Raw genomic sequence first — 27123 nt, forward strand, 5'->3', positions numbered from 1 at the left:
CTTCCAAGCATTTGAATTGTGAGTAGAATATTTTTCAAGTAACATAGTCCTGGTGTAGTTTTGTATGCTGATGAAGAAAATCGCATTCATTTTTTTTCCAGGAGATTAATAACGAAGTTACATGCATTCAGAGTTGTGCAATTTTAGCCATTCAAAAAGTTCTCTAATTGATATCATCATTTATGTTAATCTGCATAGCCATAAAAATCAGCACACACGAAATATTTCCGTGGTTTCTTGACCTTCTACAAGTAGCAGCCAAACATTTCTTTAAACTACACGATAGCGCCTAAAATACAAAAATGACGTTTTTAAAGTATGTTAAATGAAAAATGCCGTGGCAAGTTCTTTGTATCCTACAAAATTGTGTTGGTTTCATCATTAGTAAAAAACAAAGCATCGCCTTCGAGTATTCAATGCAACAGATCGACCCCAGTATTAATGTTTCTCTAAAAATGTTAGTTATTGTAATGCTTTCTTTTTGCCGAAACGTAAAATTACGGCGACATAAGCAAGGAAACTGCGGCTGTTAAATGCTTTGTTGGTAACAGACACAACAGTACACACACCAATATATATACGTATAAGTTCAACGAGCTTCTTTCAATTTCCGTCTACGAAATTCACTCTCTAAATTCATGGTTGGCATGGGGCTACACTGAAGGACAATTGGCCAAATCTCACACATAATATATGAATATATATATATATAAATATATACCCATCATTTGTACGATGTGGAAAATATACAGCCAGCATTGCCCAAACGACATCAACTTTAGCTTTAAAATTCATCCAAGTCTATGTCCTCATGCCACACATCCCCTACCCAGTTCAGGATCACAATGCATAAATTCCATGTGCTTAGAGAGTACGCTTCTTACCACGCGGTCACGTCTCCTTCTCTCTCTCTCTCGCTTTCGGCCTCAGTGCATATATATACTCTTTTTACTCTTTTACTCTTATACTCGTTTCAGTCATTTGACTGCGGCCATGCTGGGGCCCCGCCTGTTAGTAGAGCAAATCAACCCCAGGACTTATTCTTTGTAAACGTAGTACTTATTCTATCGGTACCTTTGCCGAACCGCTACTTTACGGGGACGTAAACACACCCACACCGGTTGCCACATGATTTTGGGGGGACAAACACAGACACACACATACACACACACATATATACATATACATATATACGATGGGCTTCATTTAGATTCCGTCTACCAAATCCACTCAAAAGGCTTTGACCCGAGATTATAGTAGAAGACACTTGCCCAAGATGCCACGCAGTGGGACTGCTCCCGGAACCATGTGGTTTGTAAGGAAGCTACTTACCACACAGCCAGCGTATAGGTAGATAGATAGATGTACAAATATGCCTACATACATACACAAAAGCACACACACACACATATAAATTGCAGGAGCGAAAGAGAGAGAGAGAGAGACAGATAATGGGAGACACACACATTTACTAAGAGGAAGAAAGAGAAATACATCGAAATAGGGAGAACAATATTTTTCATCGAAATTTACACCAAAATAAATGCCTCGTGGTAGTAGTAGTAGTAGTAGTAGTAGTAGTAGTAGTAGTAGTAAGAGATGTGGTGGTGGCGGAGAAGGAGGAAGGAAAAAGAGAGGAGTAGTATTGGTGACAGTGGAGCCGGTGCGGTGATTTTGATAGCAGCTGCAATGATGGTAGTTGTGGTGTCGGCGCGGTCAATTTTGTGTTGGTTGATAAAGGTACGTTTTGACGTTTTGTTGCGTGATGTAGTGACTATTTCCTTAATGTTGCTACCGCTCTCTTCACAATGTTATTCCTGTTGCTGTTACTATTAGCTTTCTTATATAGTATTGATGGTGTCGTTGCTCTTACCGTTACAATTTACGTTATTATATGAGGGGGAGCACTCCGTCGGTTACGACGATGAGGGTTCCGGTTGATCCGAATCAACTGAACAGCCTGCACGTGAAATTAACGTGTAACTGGCTGAGCACTCCACAGACACGTGTACCCTTAACGTAGTTCTCGGGGATATTCAGCGTGACACAGAGAGTGACAAGGCCAGCACCTTGAAATACAGGTACAACAGAAACAGGAAGTAAGAGTGAGAGAAACTTGTGGTGAAAGAGTACAGCAGGGATCACCACCATCCGCTGCCGGAGTCTCGTGGAGCTGGTGTTTTCGCTCAATAAACACACACAACGCCCGGTCTTGGTATCGAAACCGCGATCCTAAAACCGCGAGCCCGCTGCCCTAACCACTGGGCCATTGCGCCTCCACTTACGTTATCAACGTAACGATAATTGCAGCAGCGTTGTTTTTATGGTTCTGGTCGTGTATTCCTTCTATATTATTACGGCTGTGACTACTGCCGCTGTTGGTAGTACATAATGTTATTCCTAGATTTAGTTCAAAACTATTTTTACTGTTTGCGTTACGCTGCTGCTATCGCAATTGCAACTTTAACTGATCAAGACGATAAAAGCATTCCAATCATGATCATCCCGTCTAATTATGATTATGATTATAGGCGCAAGAGCGGCTGTGTGGTAAGTAGCTTGCTAACCAACCACATGGTTCCGGGTTCAGTCCCACTGCGTGGCACCTTGGGCAAGTGTCTCCTGCTATAGCCCCGGGCCGACCAATGCCTTGTGAGTTGATTTAGTAGACGGAAACTGAAAGAAGCCTGTCGTATATATGTATATATATATGTATGTGTGTATATGTTTGTGTGTCTGTGTTTCCCCCCTAGCATTGCTTGACAACCGATGCTGGTGTGTTTACATCCCCGTCACCTAGCGGTTCGGCAGAAGAGACCGATAGAATAAGTACTGGGCTTACAAAGAATAAGTCCCGGGGTCGATTTGCTCGACTAAAGGCGGTGCTCCAGCATGGCGGCAGTCAAATGACTGAAACAAGTAAAAGAGTAAAAGAGAGTAAAAGAGAGTATGTATTACTACATTATCATCGAATAGCGACCCATTTGTTATCTGCGAGATATGGCTTCTATTTCTAGCAAGTTAAGTGATTTCACAGAGACGCAGTCGTTCTCTAGCGGTGGTATTTGTTGCACGTGTCGTCGGCCCATTCGTTGATGCTGTTTGTAGTTTACAAATTCTAATATCAGACAAAGAGAATACTTTTGATGCGGAGGTTTGTGTTACTGCATTCGGTCGTTAATTCCTCGTTACTTTTACTTTCATTTTCATTCGGTGAATCAAAATCATTTTCAAATATTTGTTGGATTTCAATCTACTGTATTTGTCACTTGCTACAGCAAAAAATTTGTGAGTAGCATTAAAGACGGTGCAATGCGTATAAGGATTAAGATCACAAGTAATCAGATTATAAAATATAATCCATAATTATGTTGAATATTCAATAAATACATATGTGTGTGTGTGTGTGTGTGTGTGTGTGTGTGTGTGTGTGTGTGTGTGTGTGTGTGTTTGCTTTTATATTATACGAATGAATATAGATCACAGCCTGGTCACAAAAAACGCACACACAATCGTATGTATATTTATGTAAACGAATATACGTATATATGCTTATGTATATACTCATAGATATGTATTATCACATGTATAACCAGTAAAAATAAAAGTCCTATTGTATGAAAACATCTGGTAGTTGATACAGCGAGAGGAACTTCGAAGAGCACGCTATAAGTTTATTACGTAGGTAATATTACATTTATGTATGTATGTATGTATGTATGATGTATGTATGTATGTATGTGTATTTGTATCTATGCATTTATATATCTATCGATCAGTATATGTATGCGTGTGTTTGTATATGTATACACACACACATGTAGATAGAGACATATATATAGAAATACATAGATTAGATATATGCATAATATATATATATATATGTGTGTGTATACATATATATATATACATAAATATACACACACATTTATCCATATTTACATATACATATATGCAGGTGTGTATGCATATGTCTATATATATATATATATATTGGATCTCTTCTTGTTGGAAGTCCCAGATGAACCTACCTCACGACAGGAGACGCGGATGCGGGCAGCAGCATCGAACTCCCTTGTTGATCAAGTGCCACGTATCAGAGGTGGATTCACAAACTAGTGTGGCTCATTCAGCGGTGGTGCCCCAGCATGGCCGCGGCCTTCGGGCTAAAACATTTTTAAGGATTTAAGGATTTATATATATATATATATATATGTATATATATATATATATATTTAGAGAGAGAGAGAGATTGTTTAATTATGATGTCTGTGCATGTGTATGTGTGTAGCTTAGTAGTTTGCGTGTACGGGTACGCAAGACTCCTTCCATAGAATCTATGTCTTGGAACGTATGAATATAGGAATGCATGAAGGAACGAATAAAGTTGAATATAAACGAATAAATATACAAATGAATATATAATTAAATAAAGGCTGATCATCAATCAGAGACTGTAACTGATTGTTAAGTAGATGAGTAGTATATTATGCGGTGATGTCAGTCAGGAAGCGTTGCCATCGATAATTAGTAGATTTCTTTCCTCACAAAAACACAAGTGCACCACCCACCACCTATGCCAAGCATTCTTATTCCTATCACAACATGCATGAAGAGAAATGGGAGAGAAGGGATAGAAGTAGCTACAGCAGCAGCAGCAGCGGCAGTAGTAGTATAGTAGTAGTAGTAGTAGTAGTAGTAGTAATAGTAGTAGTAGTAGTAGTAGTTGTGGTAGTAGCAGTAGTACAAGTAGTAGTAGTAGTAGTAGTAGTAGTAGTAGTAGCGACGGTGGTAGTGATGGTGGTGGTGGTGGTGGTGGTGGTAGTAGTAGTAGTAGTTGTAGTGACGATGGTAATGATGGTGGTGGTGGTGGTGATGATGGCGGTGATGGTGATGATGGCGGTGATGGTGGTGATGGTATTGATAGTGGTGGTGGTGATGGTAGTAGTAGTAGTAGTAGTAGTAGTAGTAGTAGTAGTAGTAGTGGTGGTGGTGGTAGTAGTAGTAGTAGTAGTAGTAGTAGTAGTAGTAGTTGGTGTTGCTGTTTTTGTAGTTGTAGCTGTAATAGTAATAGTTGTAGTGGGTGGGGGGAGGACGGGGAGCAGGCATAAGTGAAAGGAACAACATCAGGAAGAAGGACAATAATGGCGGTATCATCATCAACATCAATACTGAAAATAACAACTACAACACCAAGAATATAAGCAGCAGCACACAAAAAAAAAACACATGTTAAAGATAATAAATTAATCAAATAAAAACATTTATTGTTGAGAAGTTGTCATCAAAATATGCTTGGGGATGCTCGTTTTGCTGGAAATAGCTACAAAATGGTTTATAGGATTAATTATAGTATAAATGAATGGATGAATGAAGGAATGAAGGAATGAAAGAATAAATAAATAAAGAACTGCATATTGGATTATATAAACCTAGATACTCCGTGCCCGATGTAACGAGATAAGGAGATAGTCAGAATTGGATCACATTTGATTATCGATTTGCCTGATTTGGGCTTATCTCGAGGGTGAAAACTTAAATACAAACAACAACACTACAATTTTACCGAAACTAGTACAGCATCGAACACCAAACCTACCGCTAGTCTTAAAGGAGATATATACCAAAGCAAGTCCCAAGTTTGGTTTAAAAAGGAGGAATGAGTGCTCTACACAGAGCTAAGGAGTTCATCTATTGAAGAAATTCACCTGCTATAGAATCAAGCAGCATGAGCCAAGATATTTCTGATAGTCTGGACCTAATCAGGTTGTCGAAGGAAGATGTTTATGTATAGGGTCACCAATGCTAGGTCGTGTTACCAATTATACTCAAAAATAAAAGCTAAGAGCTGTAAAACATGGACAAACTTCGACAATCGGAGAGCATGAGACATTGCTCCTCATTTATTATTAAGGACCGCAACACTAAAAAAAAATCCAAGGTAGTTTTTGGTTCGGCGTGCAGTTCAGGAAGACTTGAAAATTGCAGTACACCCATGACTTTTATACGTGGTCCTGCACCTTCTTGAAACAGCAATTATATTCTACATCATTATAATCGCCACGAATCGCAACAAGAATAACATCTATATTCATGCACTATTATTTATACGATACACATGTCTGGTGAAAGAGAGCTAGGGATAAAACCACTACACTAAAACAATAATTCTCACTGTTTTGGCACATGGCCGGGAATTTGGTGCATGGAGATTAGTCGATTGCATCGACACTAGTGTTGATCTGGTGCATTTAAAACATAATAACGATAAAGGTAAAGTCGACCTCGGAATAATTTCAACTTGCAACATAAGGAGGGACGTAATGCAGACTAGAATTTTGTGCGTCATGCTAATGATTTCAGCATCGCTGAATTGCTCCAATTGTGGTACAGTGCCGGCACGTAGTGAGAGGCGGGAGAGTTAATTCCATCAATCGCATTACATGAGTACCAGTCAAATACTGGGGGTCAATGAATCAATTTAGACCTCGCCCTCAAAAACTGATAAACTTCTATCCATCTCTAACACTCTTGTCTGCCTCAACGTGACCATTGTTCTGCCAAGTCTGACCTTTCTTTCTTAATTCGACTACCATCCGTGCAACGTCTATATTCCTTCCCATGCCCATTACCAGGTATGTTCCTGATGTAAGGCTTTACTTCCACACACGCCAGCTTAATTTAATTCGTCCTTAGACGAAAGACACCTGTTGTTAATGTACTCTTATTTGCATTTGTATTTGTGTAGCATTTCCCCGTCCTTGTTTTCGTTAGTATTCGCTGCTTTCTTCCAAGGAATCCAGTACCCATTGTATAAAGTTTACTTGGGGCTGGCCATATTGGAGCAATTTCAAGTATAACCAGCCGAAATTGCAAAAATAATCTGGAACTCAACTGACAAAAACTCCAGATGACCCGCCCTTGTTTAATCTTGTCACATTTTTTGTATCATATATATGATTGTGTGCGTGTGTGTGTGTGTATGTGTGTGTATGTGTGTGTACTAGTGTGAGTGTGTGTGTGGGTGGTTTTTTGCGTTCTTCAAATGGCTTATAAACACCTTCCACGCTTCAATTGTGTTTTTTTTCAGTACACGATCTCTGATCATGTCACTTGCTATGGAAGTACATTTCGGTAATATATATATATATTATATATATATATATATATATATATATATATATATATAATATATATATATATATATATTATATATATATATATATATATTGGTAAAAACGGTAATATAACAAAAGAAAGAAAGAGACCCCAATATTATGTAAATAGAGATGGCCAGATAATCGAAGAGATGGTGGTGTGGATTTCCACCTCGGCATCCGCAACTCAGAGTTTTATCTTGGCTACCGAATAATTGTCACATATTATTTTACAGATATACATATATATATATACAATAATAAATCTCTAATCTTCGGGGAATGATCTCCCTTTGCAGGTTAGAGGACACCGAGATGGTGTCAGCCCTCCTGGTGACGTCGATGATCACCTGGGGCTAAATACATCAGTAACACCCCAACCACCCCGCCCTGTCCCTAGCCACATTCAGATGGCTGATGCCCCTTATGTCATATATATATATATATGTGTGTGTGTGTGTGTATGTGTGTGTGTTTGTGTGTGTGTGTGTGTGCGTGTAAGTATGTATGAATGTATTTGTGTGTCTGTGCTTGACCCCCACCATCGCTTGACAACCGATGTTGGGATGACTTAGCAGTTTGGCTAAGACCCCGAGAGAATAAGTACTAGGCTTACAAATAATGAGTCATGGTGTCGAATTATTTGACTTCATGCGGTGTTCGAGTATGGCCGCAGTGAAATGACTGAAACAAGTAAAAGAATAAATGAATATATATATATATATATATATATATATATATATAGATATATATATATATATATATATATATATACATACATACATACATATATTCATATATATATATCATCATCACCATCAAATATATTGCCGTGTGAAAATCCTGGTATCACCTTCTTTAAAGAATATAGTACATCATTATTTAACGTGTTATTTTCTAAAACATCAAAGTTGGACTTGATAATTGTTCGTTAACTCTACTATTTCACAGTGCCGAATAGTGGTCCCTCTTTGTTTTGATCTTTATTGGTACTGTTTATTTGTAGCTTCGTTTTTATCATTCAAACAGTCATTTATAGCTGACATAATTGTGTTTGTATTTTGTTCTGAGTGCAAATTTTATAATAGAGGATCCATGACTTTGATCCATCGGCGTGAGATAATATACTGATTGTGATCAATATCACTGACTGTTCCCCACACAGGATGCATGATGTCTAATTTTGATGTCTTTATATATAATCTTCTTTGGATTACTCAAGGTCTAAGAAATCTGGTAACAATTTCTTTATTTCAAAATTTTCCTTCATTTTATTGATATTTTTTTGCAGAATAATGCCACGTCTCAAAGATTGCTGTCTTCTGAACATCAACAGATAGGTTTCCAATGCAGTTTTCCTATTTTTCTGCTCTATTTCACTGTTAACAGAGCTCATATGATTAAAGAGGATATCCGTGTTTATTGACTGTATCTTGTATATTCCTATCGCTCGATACTGTTTTGTTTCTGTTTTTATATAATGATAATATTTTAATATTATTTCGTTTGGTATTCTCTTTATGACACGAATGGATTGCAGTATTTTCATATCCCGTATATTATAATAATATCAGCGGGGTTAATGCACTACTTTTATGTATTTTCATGTGCCTCTAAATTCTATATCTGTACTGATATGATAAAAATATGTCGATGTATGCTTGTGCCATATTTTTCTGTTAGTTTTCAGTTATGTACATATTTTTTTCTTCTATAAAAAGCACCTGAATTCTTATTTGATTTACTATGAATGATCCATTGCGGGATCTAGGTAGAAACAGGTCTCTCCCCTCATCTAAAAGACAACCAGCGAAACATTTGTGATTTGTGATTCGTGATGTTCTTCAATACATATATTTTGGTCAAAACGAGTATGCAGCAGTAAAATCTTATGCTTAAAAGTTTGCCATTCTCCTGAGTGTCTTGAAGACAGAATTAGCTCTATTGTTTTGTACGCAATCGTGTTTATTCTGTCGCTCTCTGAATTAAATTTTGAGAAAATTTAATTCCCATGTTGTATTCATTCTAAAGAGCTTTGTATGTTACCACTTACGTTTTGTTTCTTGTTTTTCGCTTTATAATCTATAGATAGCTGTGTTATTTAATTTGTTTCAACCAACGCGTTCAATACCATGCTAGATCACTGACAACAATATATTCATACCTGCGGGGTCGATAAAATCAAGTACTAGAGAAAAATAGCTAACTCACAATTCTGGCCTTGTGCCTAAATTGGACACGATTATAATTATTGCAGTAACAAGATGGCAGAATAGTTAGCACGCTGGACAAAGACAAAATGCCTGGAAGTATTTCGTCCGTGTTTACAGTCTGAGTTCAAATTATACCAAGGTTGATTGTTCCTCTCAACTTTTAGGGGTCGATGAAATAATTACCTGTCGATAATTGGTGTCGATGTAGTCCATTATCCTCGATCCCAGGAATTGCTGGACTTATGCCAAATTTTGAAAGCAATATTTTTATTATCATTTTTATAATAATAATAATAATAATAATAATAATAGTAATAATAATAATAATAATAATAATAATAATAAAAATAATAATAATAATTATTATTATTATTGAGTGAGAGAGCAGTTCATGCCATCAAAGTGACACTGGGGTAAAATATACGAAGCCCAATATACCCATCATGACTACCCGTCTGATAAAGGTACACCAGGCACATGCATCACAACCATATGTGCGCGACATGGTGATCTCATATCAAGATAAACAGCACATGACCTTGCAGGTGGGGCCCAATTAGAATTTTCTTCAGGTCGAGTAGCCCATCCCGCTCAAACGGTCCCTGAATAAGGGTTGTTTAAGGATGTTGAAAGAACCACCCATGTTTCCAGAGGTGAACTATTCAAACCCCAAAGAATCCCTCTCAACACAGGGCTATGATGCTCCTATTGTTATTATTATTATTATCATCATCATCATCATCATCATTATCATCATTATCATCATCATCATCATCATCATCATCATCATCATCATCACCATCATTATTATTATTATTATTATGAATTCGGTGATCTGAAAGAATCGTATTTCATCTGTTACTACGTTCTGAGTTCAAAATCCGCCGACGTCGACTTTGCCTTTCATCCTTTCGGGGTCGAAAATTTAAGTACCAGTGAAACACGAGCCTTGATGTAATCGACTCATCCCCTCACTCTAAACCGTTGCCTTGGTGGAAAAATTTGAAACCCTTACTATTATTATTTTTATTATTATTGTTGTTATTGTTGCTGCTGCTCTTGTTGTTGTTTCTTTTGTTGCTATTGACATGTTTATTTTCGAGCTCCAAATTGTCATTATATTTTATTCATTACCAAATGAACTTTGTTTCATTGGAGTAGTAAAAAACAGACATTTTAGTTTATCTAAAGACGGTTTGCCTCCAATGCTGGTTATAGAGAAAAGAATGTTCGTTTCTACAGACTTCTTTTTGTTTTTATTTGGTTACAAAATTTATCGATATTTCACGTTCAAACTGTCTACTAAATACGCCCACTGTGTAACCAAATCTAATATAATGCAAAGCAAAAAACCAAACAGAGATAGTACAACATCAAATTACGACATAGAATGAATATTAACGACAAAAAGATGAAAATGAACATTTAATAGAAAAGTTTATTATTTAAAATATTTCAGCAAATAATTGTCACGAAAGCGGCTTGAAAGATAACAACACTAATAGACAGATGTCAGAGTTACCTTCATGGGAATAAATATAGAAATGGTACTAAGGAAGCAAGCTATGCTGCTCTAGTTGCACATACTTTTGCCTGGCTAGTTCACCAGCCATCTAGGTCCGAACATAGCCAAAAAAACACAAAACAATTAGATAAAAATAACATATGGAACTGGGAAATAAAAGGGTGACGAAAGATTAAGTTTCAAAAATGTTTGGATCTATGTCTTCAGTTCCGTTCTGCGGGGAGCTAAAAAATGAACTCCTGAGAGATAAGCAGGCACTTGACATAAAATGATGTTGCAAATATGCCCGGAAGGGGACAGACTTGAAGCAGAATAGTGCGCAAGTGATGGCGTCGAGACAAAGGGTCTGCCGCCTAAAATACTAGATTTGTTATAAATGTAGTAATAGAAAGTAGCGCGTTGGCGTTTTACACGTAGAACTTGATAGATTAAGAAATTGCGAACGGAAAGGTCACTAAATTCAGTTTGCACCATTTTATAACACACAATCAGTTACATCCCCTGAAATGGCAGATACATTTACTTCGTGCCCGAGCGTGACTCTATTACTGAAATGTAGCACCCGAACGACAACATAACTGCTCTTTCATGGTGTGATCAGAAAAAAGATAATGATGAGAGAAGTTACTTTCTAACTGTCGAGAAATATACAAGAAAATGAAAATACAGCGAGAGTAGAAAATTAAATATGAACTGCAATAGAAGAGGAGCACTTCACCAAACAGCAATGTTTCAAATTTTTCCACAAGGGCAACAATTTGGAGTGAGGGGATGAGTCGATTACATCAAGGCTAGTGTTTCACTGGTACTTAAATTCACAGCCGAACTTCGAAAGTGACATTTTGCAGAAAGACAAGAATAATAATGACGGTTGAGATAGAAAGATCGAAAAATAAAATTTCAACAGTTTTCGAAAGTCGATTGAACAGAATCGGATATAACTTGGTTATTTACTGATACACAAAACACAATTCGAAATCGAAACTGTTACCTTACGACACAGAGTCCAATATATTCTTTTCTACTCTAGGCACAAGGCCCAAAATTTTGCGGAAGGGGGACCAGTGGATTAGATCATTCCCCAGTACGCAACTGGTACTTAATTTATCGACCCTAACAGGATGTAAGGCAAAGTTTGACTTCGGTGGAATTTGAAGTAAGAACGTAAAGACAGAGAACAACTTATTTCTTTACTACCCACAAGGGGCTAAACACTGAGGGGACAAAAAAGGACAGCAGACAAACGGATTAAGTCGATTACATCGACCCAAGAGCGTAATTCGTATTTAATTTATCGACCCCGAAAGGATGAAAGGCAAAGTCGACCTCGGCGGAATTTGAACTCAGAACGTAACGGCAGACGAAATACGGCTACGAATTTCGCTCGGCGTGCTAACGTTTCAGCCCGCTCGCCTCTTTCCAGAATCCAACATATTAACAAAGAGACACACGCCTTCCCCAACACACGCATGCGCGTACAATTTCAAAGGTTTTTTACTTAATCTATCGATCTCTTTTACCGAGCCGCTAGGATACGGAGACATAAACAGACCAACACATGTCGTCAGTGAGTGGGGCGGGGACAGAGACACAAAGGTAGACACTAATACATATATAGCGTTTCCGTCTACCGGATCCACTCACAAGGCTTTGGTCGGTCAGAGTTCATAGTAGGAGACAGTTGCCCAAGGTGTCACGCAGCGGAACTGAACCCGGAACTGTGTGGTTGGGAAGCAAAGTACTTACCACGAACACACACACACACACACACATACACACACACACACACACACACACATACATATATACATGTATACGCACACACGCACACACATTTATACCTGATTAATATCTTATACGTACGTACGTACTTATGAACGTATTTATGAATGTGTAAGTGTATGAAGGTACATATATATCATTAAATACTTTACGTGTATATATGTGAGTGTGTGTGTATCTGTGTGCGTGCGTATACATATGTTTGTGTATATGTGTGTAAATGTCTGTGTGTCTCTATGCATCGCTGTATCCCTGCATGTAAGGAACTTCATTACATACTTGAATTTCATTTAACTTTAGTTTTGTAATTTATTTCAATGGGTCTAAGAACAAAGCCAATGCAACAACAAAAACTTCACATAAAAAGGAATTACTCGTAAGACAAAAACGGATAAAAGACATTTGAAGTGGATGGCGCTAATATTGTAAACACACACACACACACACAGACACGCTATTCTTTTATCTTCTCTTAACATGTTCTATGTGATTTGGCGAACAAAAGCAAGGCGGCGAAAAATAGACATATCGACGAAGTGATAGATTTACTATCGGGAGATTTTGGAGACGTCGAGAAACAATGTCAAAGAGTGACTACTAAGACAAAGACTGTGTTAAAGAATGAGTGAGGCAATGAAGAAAACGAAGGAAACACTATAAGACACTAGGAGAAAAACGAAGCCGGAGATCACAAGAACGATGGAGAGTGGGATAAAATGCGAGAAAGAGAAGAGAGCAGGACTGGGTATGATAGCTGAAGACATTTGGAGAGAGAAAGAGACAAAGAGAAGGAGAGATAATGAGAGAGAGAGGCATAGAGACAGACAAAATAGAGACAGTCAGACGGACATATAGACAGACAAATAGTGTTTTCATGTGAATGTGTGTATGTGAGTGCATGGGACATTTTACGAATATGAACATTTCATAGAGGATTAATTCAGAGTAGAGATAATAAAGAGGGGGAAGGAGGGATAGTAGATGGATAAAATTTTGAGAGAAATATAGAAGGATATACAACAGAGAGGCAACAAATGTTTATGATTTTCAAGATACCTTTGAATGAGGAAAGAGTTATAAGAGTGAAACGCCGAGAATAATTAGAAGCACTATGCAGAATCGGTGGAGGAATGGTGCTGGGTGTTTAAAGTACCGAATCAACACAAAGAAAGACGAAATATAAAAGGAAGATGTGGCAAACGTAAAAGGAAAGAAATGTCGATGATACGTCATCTAGATAAAGAAGTTTGAATATCTGATTATTTTCTCTCATTCAATTCCTCCTTACCTCTCACCCCTCTTCCTCGCCCACTCTTTTACTGTAAGTTTATCTATCTATCTATCTATCTATCTATATATCTATCTATCTATCTATCTATCTATCTATCTATCTATCTATCTATCTATATATCTGTCTGTCTGTCTGTCTGTCTGTCTGTATGTCTATATATCTATATATCTATCTATCTATCTATCTATCAGTGTATCACAAAGGAGAGAGTGAATGCAAGTTTTCTATTAATCAGGAATTACACTCTATATTGTGTGTATGCATGGAAGTACTCACGTATGGTTACATATACATACATGCATACACACTCAGATACACACACACTTATATATTGTATGCATGTATATACAACTATATACACACTATAATTGTTGTTGTTTTTTATTGTTAAAAATAATGTTGTTGACAGTGGCTTCAAAGTTTCTGACAGATAAGCAATCATTAAAATCAAACATTAATACACCCACACACAAACACATGCATATATATGTAGATTGATATGGCTATAGATATAAAAAAAAAATTCTTAAAGAAATACATAAACATACATAGATACACTCGTAGTCATAAACTGACAAATATACAAGCAGTCATATAGAAATTCTTAATAATACACGGCATCTTGTTCTATTTATAGCCATATCTCATCAGAGAAACAAGAATATTGATGCAGCACCAGATTTTAAATGCTCAAAATAAAAGGAATAATAGTATGTAATGTACATCTATCTGCTACTTCATCAATGTGTTCGATTGGCAAGATACAGCTCAAGAGAACAGATCAGCAGGTTGAATTTCCAGCCGCACTTTTAGAATTTATTTGACATAACAAGAGTGCTTCCCAACTACACATTTCTAGATTCAGTTCACTGCATGGCTCTTTGGGTGAGTGTTTTCTACTATAGCCCCAGGCTATAGTAGAAAGCCTTGCCAGTGGATTTAGTACATGGAAATTGAATGAAGCTTTGGTTTCTGTCAGATTGCTACCTGAAATAATCTGTTTTTCTATAGGTTCAAGTCCTGAAGTATTATGGGAGGATATTTGTCAAGCTCATCGACTCCCAGTTTTTGGCCGGTACTTATTTTATCAACCCCAGAAGGATATAAAATGGAGTAGACCTAGATGGAATTTGAACTCAGAAGGTAACGAAGGGGAAGAAATGCCGCTAAGAATTCTGTTCAGCGAGTTTACGTTTCTGCAGGTCAGTTCACAGTTTATAATAATAATAATAATAATAATAATAATAATAATAATAATAATAATAATAATAATAATATAATAATATAATAAGTGGCTCTCATGGCTTCTGATCTTAACTGATTGGAAGTGTTATCATGTACATTGTTTTGTCTTGGTATAAAAGATGGGCTACAGCAAATATTCTGCTCAATACCACAGATTTGCTTGTCAGTTGTTTGACCTTAACCAGTTGAGCATGTCCCTTAGTGGCAGACGATCTGTGCATCTCTGATCACGAGCAGAAGTAGTGGGGGAGCATCATAGCCATGTGTTGAGAGGGATTCTTTGGGGTTTGAATAGTTCACCTCTGGAAACATGGGTGGTTCTTTCAACATCCTTAAACAACCCTTATTCAGGGACCGTTTGAGCGGGATGGGCTACTCAACATGAAGAAAATTCTAACTGGGCCCCACCTGCAAGGTCATGTGCTGTTTATCTTGATATGAGATCACCATGTCGCGCACATATGGTTGTGATGCATGTGCCTGGTGTACCTTTATCAGACGGGTAGTCATGATGGGTATATTGGGCTTCGTATATTTTACCCCAGTGTCACTTTGATGGCATGAACTGCTCTCTCACTCAATAATAATAATAATAATAATAATGCTTTCTTTATTGGCCATCAAGGCCGAACACAAAACATAAAGGACTGTACACAGACGAGGCATAGTGAGGTTAAACGCGAAAACAGCAAACAAACACAACGATTAACAGAGATTGATTCGACAATATGCTTCCCCAATAGGGAAGGGGATTCCATTGTACGATGACCAAAGAGACCTCACGCACTTTGGACCCCTTAGCACAAACGGATCTTTACGAAGAAACTGTCTCTTCTCTCTTCCATCCGGCCTACAGTCACTCAAACTAGGCCCCTTCAAACTAGCCATTCTTGCCACATTCACCCACCTTTCAACGAACTTACTGGGTGACAGTACCTCTTTCTCCAGCCCCATTTTCCTTTTCAGGTTAAACCTGAAAAAGTCAATGAGGAGGCCTTGGCCAGGACGAAGGTGCCTGTCTTCAAACATTTCAATCGCATCCACCATACAACCACTTTTGCCATAGACACCAGACAGAGAAAAATTGCCCTACCTTTCCCGGAATGAGGAATTGTAGTTTTATTGCGACGCTACGCCTCTGTCACCCGGACCCATCGAATGGCTTTCGTTCCCTCCTGCTTTAGAAAACGGGCCCGAGCTCAGACAATGCAACCTTCACACTTGGTGTTGAAAAATTGGTTCAGAACCAATCTCGCTGCCAGTACGTTGGCCGCTATGTCTCCACTGAGTACCTCTTCTAGTCTCCTAACTAGGTCTCCCTCTATTCTAATCTTCTGTATCGTGAGTTGTCTGCTAAATTCGATGGACTAACTTGCTAAGACGGTCTCTGAAAGCTTGCTGCGCCGGGAAGGATGCGTTCAGCTTCTACTATCCGGGTTCCTGACTATGAAGCCCATCTACATCAACCGTACAGATCATAAATTTGTGGTCCGTGTAGCTGATAATTTCAAATTGTGGACAACCTGTGCTATTTCTATGTGCTGGCCTACAAAATACCATATCAGGATAAGATTTGGATGACTCGACACACTTTGCCCATGTCCACACTGAAGTGTTCGGGAAATCCAGTCTGAACCTGTTCGCCAGCTGGAAACACTAGCCCCACCCACGTGCATTGAAAATGGCATTCCAGTCTCTCACTAGCATTAAAGAGCGAGACGTCGCTTGTAATGCTTCTAGGTGTCTGAAGAAATCCAGCTGCCCCGCTCTAGTCAGTGTATACACTGCGATTAGTCTAAAAGCACTTCATTATCGTTCACGTCCAGGACCAACAATTTACCTTCCGGGTCCAGGCAGACCGATCGTATATCGAGATTCAGGCCTTTTCTAAACAAGACTGACATCCCACCCACCCATTCCCAGTCGACCAAGAAATGCGAAAATTTCAAGTCAAAGTCACCGAAAATGGGAGCCAATGATCGTGTGTCTGCAAGCTTGGTCTCACTGACGGCTATTACATCCAAACTTAACCACCTGAGGTCGTAGCGCAAGCGTCCTTCCTTCAGCGAAGACCCCATGCTGGTCAGGAAGTGAGGAAAGGAAAAGGAGTGTCACCCTCCAGGTACATTTTGTGGTTGAGTGGTTCTCTCACCCTGTCTGTTTTATGGGGTTTCTCTGGACCCCGCCCCCCTAAAAGCCGTTACACTGGGAGATCTAGTGTCATGAGCGTAGCTCCGCTTAATGCTCGTATAAGTCTCTAATGTCATTCATACCATCATTAGGGTATCCGAAAATCTAAAAGTGTTGGGGCTTCAGATCACCCACTTTCTTCAATGTTCTCATGTTGTGCTATGAGTACCATCAATTTTTCATTGGCCTGCTTCCCTCGCACGAAATTCCGCTGATACGCGGATGGTTGTTGTTGCTGTAGTGACATACTTCTTTTTAAAGTTCATTGTATTTTTTATTCTCTTGTGGACGCTTGTGACTGTGTTGCTGATTGTACTACTTGTAGTGTTGTCATCAGTGTGTCTGTTTCTAGTTTCTTGGATTTCTCACTGTTATTTCTGTTTTCTTTTAGTGGTTTCTTTTTGCATTTTGGGCTTCCCCACATCATCACTTGGATGCGTTGAGGAGTGCGTGTCTTGTGTGTTTTCATCTGATGTCATTGTTCCTACTAGTGTAGTTTCCGCCACTGCTGCTGGTGCTGCTCCCACTGCCACCTTCACTGTAACACCTGTCTGTTTCGTCTCCTTGCGTTCAATTTCTGCTTCTATTGCCCTACCTTCTGTTTTTGTCATTGTTCTTATTGACTGTTGTTGATTTTGTTGTGTTCTGGTTCTATGGGCAGAAAAAACGTAAGTGACCCGTTGAAACACAATAATGGCATTTCAGCCTGCTACTCTCCACACTCACCCGCGGTTTTACTCCATTCGAGAGGCAAATCAGGTCTGTGACTTTCTCTAACAGTTTCAGCTTCACATGGAGAAGAACTGCCAAGGTAGTCCCAACCCAAATTCTCCTTCCTTGATCTTTTAACATCTAAGTGATTCTATCTCCCGTCTGACAAATACAAGCGAGAATCCACCATAAATCCAGGCCTGGTGAGACTCAAGGTATTGTAATTCGCACAGTCCTTCCCATGTTGAGAAGAAGCGATTTTATCGGTGCGACGCGTGGTCACCGATCTTTGTATCACCTAACACTAAGCCTTAAAAAGGACATTTACTCTGATGTACTACCTCACTCTCGCAATGTGGTTGATATCCTGTCATAGGTCTTTCAAGGTTTTTTCCACTTAGTTGCGTCTAGCATTTTTGTTTTTGTTTCCTCCTCTTTTTGTTCACGCACCTGTAGCCAACTGTCCGTTTAGCTGTTGCTTCAAGCACGTCACTTGGAGCCGTCATATCTGCCCTCCTTCCATTCATTTTCATATATTTTGCTGCCTTGTTTAGATTTTCTATTTTGTTCTCCAATGAGATGTTAACCAATTCCTTAACTGCCCTGACATTTGCAAAAGTCTCTTTCCGCCGCTAACTCCATGTTTGTTAGTCTCGCAGCAGTTGCTTTCAATGTTGTTCTTCGTTCTACTACAATTTCCATGTAGTGAGAAAAACTTTACACCTTCCTTCCTCTCGCCATCTTTCTGCTTTTCGTTTGGTTTCTTCTTTTCTTGACTCTTCTTCTCCTTCTTCTTCTCCTTCTTCTTCTTCTTCTTCTTCTTCTCCTCCTCCTCCTCCTCCCCTCATTCTTCTTCTTTTTCTACCTCTTCTTTTTCTTCTTCTTCTTTTTCTTCTTCTTCTTCTTCTTCTCCTCCTTCTTCTCATTCCTCTTCTAATTCTTCTTCTTCTTCTTCTTCTTCTTCTTCTTCTTCTTCTTCCTACTTTCTGCTATCTACTACCAACCATTGTGGGGATAACGGGGAAGTATTTGTGCAAATTGCCAAACCCCCTACCCTCTAATTCCCGGTTTTTGTCGCCATCTTCTGTTTACATTATTCGAAGCAAATTTTCGAAGAAATTTGAAAACAAAAAGGTTTGTATCATCCACAAAATTGGGCTTTGGTAAACAAACGTCAGCCTCCAGAGGGGGCAGGTGGCTTGCAAAACTATTTAAACAACAAAATACAGTATAGAATCTTTTAAACAAGAGAATTAGTTATAAACCTACAGCGCTCCAAAAACACACCTCCGGGTATGGTAATAATAATAATAATAACAACAACAACAATAATAATAATAATAATGATGATGATGATGATGATGATGATAATAATAATAATAATAATAATAATAATAATATAATAATAATAATAATAATAATAATAATAATATAATAATAATAATAATAATAATAATAATAATAAAGAAATGCTTTCTAATTGATGTATCAATACCGGCAGATGACAACGTGTCTCTAAAAGAAATGAAGAAACTCTGAAAATACAAAGACTTGGAAATAGAGGTAACTAGATTGTGGAACCTGAAAACAGAAACAATTCCTATCATAGTAGGTGCATTAGGCATGATAAAAAAATATTCAGACAAATACATGGCAAAAACACCAGAACTTACAAACACATATAACATACAGAAAATTGCACTACTAGGCACTGCACACACCCTACGCAGAACACTTTCCATACAATAACCATCAGAGCATCACAACAAATCACAGCACATACCCATGGCACACAGAGCTGCGCTCGGTAGTGAAGTGAAAGCACGCTATAAAAATAAAACTACTGAATGATAATAATAATAATAATAATAACTGCAAACCCGTGAGTAAAATTTTAATCACATATTGATCACAGGCGCCTTCATTCATATCTATAACAAACCCTCTCTCACCCTCTCTCTCTATATATATATGCACATAGCCGTTTCTTCTCGGTCTCTCGCTTATATATCAATAATACACATAAATACGAAAGAAGCATCGACATGCGGTGTGTCCTGTCAAAAAGTAAACGCTGTAAAGACGGACCTATAACAAAACCAACCAGAAAAGGAAAAAATGAACGATGGACAGATAACCATGAAATGGTTGATTTATATTTATATACATTACTACACTACAACATACAGTAAATGCACAAATTGAACAAACCCTAAAACATTTTCCATAGAAGATCGATAACCAACAGAAGAACGTAACCTGTACAGAACAAACACACAACGCAACAAGTAATACAAAAGATTCAAACTAAACTCCATAACAAAATATACTGATGAAATACAATATTCCCCAAGCAAAAGAAAAAAATAGAAAAGAACAAATTTAATATACATCTCCTCAGCACAAAATTGCAGTAAGTGATGCAATAGAAATTTACTTGAAAGTACCAAATGTTGGAAAATAATAGTGGTGAGGACGAGGGTGACGAACGTTACCTTATCGCAGTTTATGAGAGACGAGTTTGCGCATAAACTCTAGCTGTAACAACTAAAATGAGATCAGACCGTTAAGAGAAAGCATCTCGCTCGGTAGTGGGTCAGTAAATATGTAGATTGACCACAGCTGTAATCCTAAGACATCATCAGCAGATAAAGTAAGGAGGAGGAAATGGACCACCGAAAACAAAAAAAATCAGGATAGTGATGCACTGCTACTTAATATGTGAACTTAAAATAAGGGGTTACAGAAAACGCATGTCAACACTTTGGGTAGTGAAGAGTGTTTAAAGTGACTGGGCAGAGACTAGATCATGCTAATGCTTTTAAAAGAAGAGGGTAGATGACAGAATTGAAGTCGAAAGATATCACAGGAGAACTGGGAAAGAACGACCAGGCAGTAGGAAAGACAAACGACATAAGTGATACAGCTGAAACCAAAGAATCTAAAGTAAAATAATAATAATAACAGTACTACCAATAAAGAACGGACAACTGGCACCAACGATTTAAAGGATTTAAGCGAAGAAGATCAGAAAATTTTAAGTAAAGAAATAATAAAAGTCAGCATTAAAAGGTGCCAACAGAAGGATGCTGCCAGATAGAACTAGGTGACACAGGAAAGGTTAATATCAAGAGAGGAATTTTCCTAGGAGACTTATTATCCCCTTTAATATTTGTCTTATGTTTGACCCCCTCCCACCTCAGTTTAGTATTAAGTTTAGTATTAAGGCAAAGGCAGGGTATCAGTTCAGAAATAGTAATAACAATTTGCTCTACATGAACAATAGCAATTTGCTTTACATGGATAATCTGAATATTATAAGTAAAAATGAAAAAGCGATAGATTCCTTAATACTGAAAGTATCTTCAGCCAAGATATAGGTATGTTATTTGGCATAGATAAGTGTGCAATATTAGTCGTGAGAAGGTGACAGGTGGTAAACAGTCAAAGCATAGAATTACCAGATGGTCAGGAATTAAAGTAGAAGACAGTTATAAGTACATAAGGGGATTAGAATCTGACAGATTACTAACTATAGAAATGAAAACGAATATTAAGAAGGAGTACAGCAGAAGGCTAAGGAAGATAGTGAAGGCTCTAAATACTTGGGCAGTATCTTTATTTCGATACTCTGCAGCTTTTGCAGATTCGACAAATCTGACTTAGCAAGGGTAGACAGAAGAACTAGAAAGGTATTCAATATGAATGGAGGACTCCATCCAAGGGCAGGATTAGCAAGTTCATACATGTCTAGAAAGGAAAGTCGAAGGGGGCTAATATCAGTAGAAGACTGCGTGGAGTTAGCTAGAGTAGTTATAGACTCTTATGTCGGTAATAGGAAAGAAAGTTTAAGAGCTGTTTGAGTCATAGCAAGACAGGGAAACCAACAAAGCAAACGAAGTTAAAAATCAGTAAGATAACGAAAGTTATCTGACTGGCAGGAGAAGGCTTTCCTTGGTAGGTTCCCGAAGATAGCTGCAGCAAATAGTAGTAATGAGACAGGATTATATTTGCAGAAAATAAAGCTGAAAAAGGAGACAGAAAGTTTGTTTGTAGCTGCACAGGATCAAACATTAAGGACTGATTGGATAAAATTCAAGATAGAGAAAAACTAGGTAAATTTTCAATGTACGTTATGCAAATCAAAAGAGGAAAGTGTTAAATAGTAAGTGAATGTTGCATGCTGGCATAGAAAGAATACAAGAAAAGACATGACAACCTAGGGATAGTAATCCACTGGAAGTTATGTAGAAAGCAAGGATTTGAACATACTGAAAAATGGTATGGACATGAACCTAGTGGAGTACTAGAAAGTAAGAAATATAAGATGTTGCGGGACTTTAACATTCAGACTGACAGAGTAATATAATCTATAGGAAGCACGGGTAAAATGCATCCCAGTAGCTATAGGTGCATTACGAACTATCCCTAAAGATTTCAACATGTGGATAGAGAAAATAGGGATAAGAACTTGTTTAGTACATGTCCAGAACATAGTGTTATTAGGGACAGTTTGATACCTAGGAGGGTTCCTGGCATCTAAGGTTACTTGTTCTAGACCGATGTTAGGATTCTTTTCTTTTCCTGCAGTCAAATCTGTTCTGTGTAAATAAATGATGATAATAATAACAACAATATTCATAATAGTAGTAGTAGTTGTAAGTAGCGTCATAGAAGCGTATATAAAGATTAGTCTAATTAAACAAAGAAAACAATACCGATTCAGTAGATAGTCCACAGGGACATACATTTCTATATGAAGGCTATCATAATATTCAGAATCAAGAGATGTTGAATAAGGTAGCGAAAATTATTTATGATTTATGATTGGATGTACTGTATGTGCATTTCGTATCAATAAGTTCACCGATCATCTTCTAGCCGTTTATAACAAAATACAAATTTCTTGTTGCCATCATTGTAGTCTTGTAATTCAAGGAATTGGTGATCAATTGCTTTCTGCGACATTATTTACATTTGACGTGTTTTTGTCCTCATCTTGTTTCTTTTTAACACAACGTTTCAGCTGATATACCCTCCAGCCTTAATCAGGTTTGTGGGGGAAATTTTGAACCTGGATTCTCATTCTTAAGGTATTTTTCGATGTTTATTATTATTATTATAATTCAGGTCACTGCCTGTAATCGAACTCGGAAACTTGCTGTTAGTAGACCGCGCTATTAACCACTACGCCATATGTCCGTGGGCAAATATGGATTGAATTTTAGGGCTTACAAATCTAAAATTTTGCTATCCTTCCTTAATACCAGTTCCTATATACTATTCATATCTGCACTCAGTCTGCTTAGGGGATATTGCGTCCTAGCATGCAGATTCTATCGCATGTCAGTTATATACTGCCGCCAAACTCACTCCATGTTTACATAACTATCGTCATAAAATCTGTAACTTTATAAGAATGAACGTATTGACTTGTATTCTTTTATAATAAAATTTATATCGTTCGCTTTATAAAAAAATAACGTTGACTATGATATTTTTTTCCACCCGCAAATTGCAGATGTTTCATGGCGTAACAGCAATGCCCCAAACTTGTTTGACTCCATGTAGAGCAATCCACTTTGTTGCAATGATTCAACATGATGTCTCTTATATTCACCACTGTACATCCATTACGAGTAATTTGATCTCAGTAAATACATCGCATGTAATTTTATAGCCTCTTAATTTTATCGCAAAAAAATTACATCATGAATGAAAACATTGTCCACAAATTTATTGCCACGCTAAATTCATCGTCGCTATATTCATCTTCATGCTTTTTAACTGCAGCGTAAATATATAGTTAATGCCTTTATTCACGGAGTAAATACGTCGCATTTCATTATAAACGATATAGTAAATCAAAGACAAAAAAGTTATATCATATTGCCTCGAAAAAATAAATACATAAAGATTAATACTAATTTAAATTGTAGGAACGAAGAAATATTCTAAAAAGAACAAGTTATGTGCAATGCATTTTAAATATTCTAGTATTTGCAATTTTGATATTCATAGATGATGCATTGAATTCTCTCTGTTCGACTGCACTATCTTTATATTTCTTTTAGAAATGTAGAATTTCTGCTCTGGCGATATGCTGTTCAATTATTACTTCGTTTCTGGATTCTTTCTTTCTCAAGATTTCTAAAACTTTCCAGATGGCAGGATCAACATATTTGTATTGGAATTTCATTGTCATTGTTAATGAAATGCTATGCATTTACTCTGCGAATAATAACCTTGCATAAAGTTGAAAAGGTATTTTACTCTGCAGATAAAAAGCATGATAAGGAATATACGTACGATGTGTTAGGTATGGTCATAAAATTACCTAACAATTTATTGCCTCGCCTTGTGATTATCAGTCGACTGAATGTCAGGCGAATTTATTGCGATGAATTTACTGTAAACTATTCGATCTTCGTCTCCGGTTTGTGCATAGCTTTTCCTTTAACTTAACCAGACACACTAGCCATGCAAAGTTCATTCTCTCTGCCTTTCATTCCGATGTATGAAAAAAAAAGGATAAATTTAAAGAAAAGTAAAAAAAAAATACCAGCAATAAAGTATTGGTATGACCAAAATATTTCTTTCAGATATTGGTACAAGGCCATCAGAGTTTCAGAGGATGGGGAAGCCAAATACATTGACAAAAGTAATGATGTCATTTATTTTATCAACCTCGAAAAGACGAAACACATTTTCTACCTCAGGCACAAAATCTTAAATTTTATAAGACACCGAATGGATGAATGCAAAGTTGACTTCTGCAGAATTAGGAACCAGAAACATAAGACGGACAAAATACTACTAAACATCTTTTCCGACGTACCAAAGATTCCGTCAGCATGCCGCCTGTTGTATCACCAAAATAGTGACAAATACTGGGTGGTTCAATTCATTTCCCACACTACATGGAATATATATCTTAATGTATTATCTTGTAATGTCTATTTGTTATTTATCCCATGTTTAGGTACAACACTTTGAGAACAGCAAGATTCATGGCATTTGTTTACGATTTTAATGGCATCTCGAAGGTGAGATAAAACGTAACTTGTAGTTGCATCTGAATGAAACTCCAACAAGATTAAATAGCAATAGAAATTTATAACAATATGAATCTTACAAACACTATGTCTGGAGAATTCTGTAAATTTTGTGTAACGGTGAATTAAACGGATTTGCCGAGTTCTGTTATCTTAAAAACAATACGCTCTCAATTATAATGTTTTATATAAAGATACTGATTTATGTTAAATTTTTACGTACATTTTTCATAAAATTGAAAACACATTTACTTATTTCATTCTGTACAAGCTAAACAACGCTCCAATAACTCAAAAACAAAGCGAAACCTATTTATCAAATATCGGTTATTAGTGAAACATGATTTGATTTCATCTGCATTATGTACTCAGAATAAGTATGCATATTGTATGAAATTCGCATTTTATATTTATGACATTCGAGTAAATATATCTATGTTTGAAACGGGAAATAAACAGTGTTATCTGTTTAAAAAAATGGAATACAATAGCAAACAATCAAATAGGTATTGTAGATAGTCGTCCCATTGCCGGCTTTCTTTACAATTTAGAGTTAGCTTCAGAATTAATGTTACACTAAACTAGCTAGGGTTTTACACACACACACACACGCACACAGACAGACACGCGCAGACACACACACACAGAGACACGCGCAGACACACACACACACACACACGCATTTGTATACACATTCACATCTTCGATACGCGTAGGTGTACGTGAGAGCACGCGCTGACGAATGTGTAAGCACGTGAGTATAGGAACACAGAGACATATATGCATGTGTGTATATGCACATGCATACATACATACACACATACATGCATACATCCGCATAGAGGTGCTCTGTAGGTAAATGTCAGGAATTTTGCTTCACAATCACGAGGTCCCGCTTTCGACTCCTCGTTGTGTCATATTCGCTAAATATAATTTATATCGCATCACATCAACACATATAATGTGGATACCTGTTGAATGCATCGTACCTTTAACTAAAAAATCCACGCATTACCTACTGTGCCACGCTTAATTCTTCAGAATATCACATTATTCTATTCATCGGCCAATACTTTAGAATACCGCATATATTTCATTGTGTTCTTTTATGATCTTGGTAGTTTAGTTTATCGAATATATTAACACAGTTGGTCGGAAATTCTGCAGCTAATCCATATTTATTCTTGCACAAATATAAAGAGATAAAACGTGTGTGTCGGTGTACAAGGGAATCTTAGCATATGTATAGATGGATATAGAATATATATATATATATATATATATGCATACACATACACACACACACACACACACGCACACACACACACACACACACACATATATATATATATATATATATATATATATTATATATATATACACATACACACACACATATATATGTGTTTAAGAAAAATGTCCATTTCCTTGGTTTTGTGTTTATGTTTTCGTTTCTCATTGTTCGACGTTTTTTGGTGTCCTGTACCCATATATGCATGTATATATACATGTAGAGGTAGGTACGTACATATATGTATGTATATATCAATATGTTTTATTTATTTATTAATTTATATATATATATATATACATACTCATATATATGTATATTCACATTATATATATATATATAGATATATATATATATATATATATATATATATATATATATATATATATATATATATATATATATATATTATATATATACATTTATGTATTAATATATTTTATTTGCTTCAGTTATACGGCCGCGGCCATGCGAGGGCAGTACCGAAATTTTGTATCTTTTCCACATTTTTGGCTGACTCTTCAGAGTGGAGGGCATTCATATCACCGCTCATGTCTGTACTATGCCCCTAAATGTTTAGCTTGTATGAAGCAGTTTGGATGCTGCACTCTCCCGCCGGAATTTGGTTAGTCTATAAGTGTGGATAGGAGAAATAGACTCCAG

Source organism: Octopus sinensis, linkage group LG1 (assembly GCF_006345805.1).
Source record: "Octopus sinensis linkage group LG1, ASM634580v1, whole genome shotgun sequence".
NCBI lineage: Eukaryota > Metazoa > Mollusca > Cephalopoda > Octopoda > Octopodidae > Octopus > Octopus sinensis.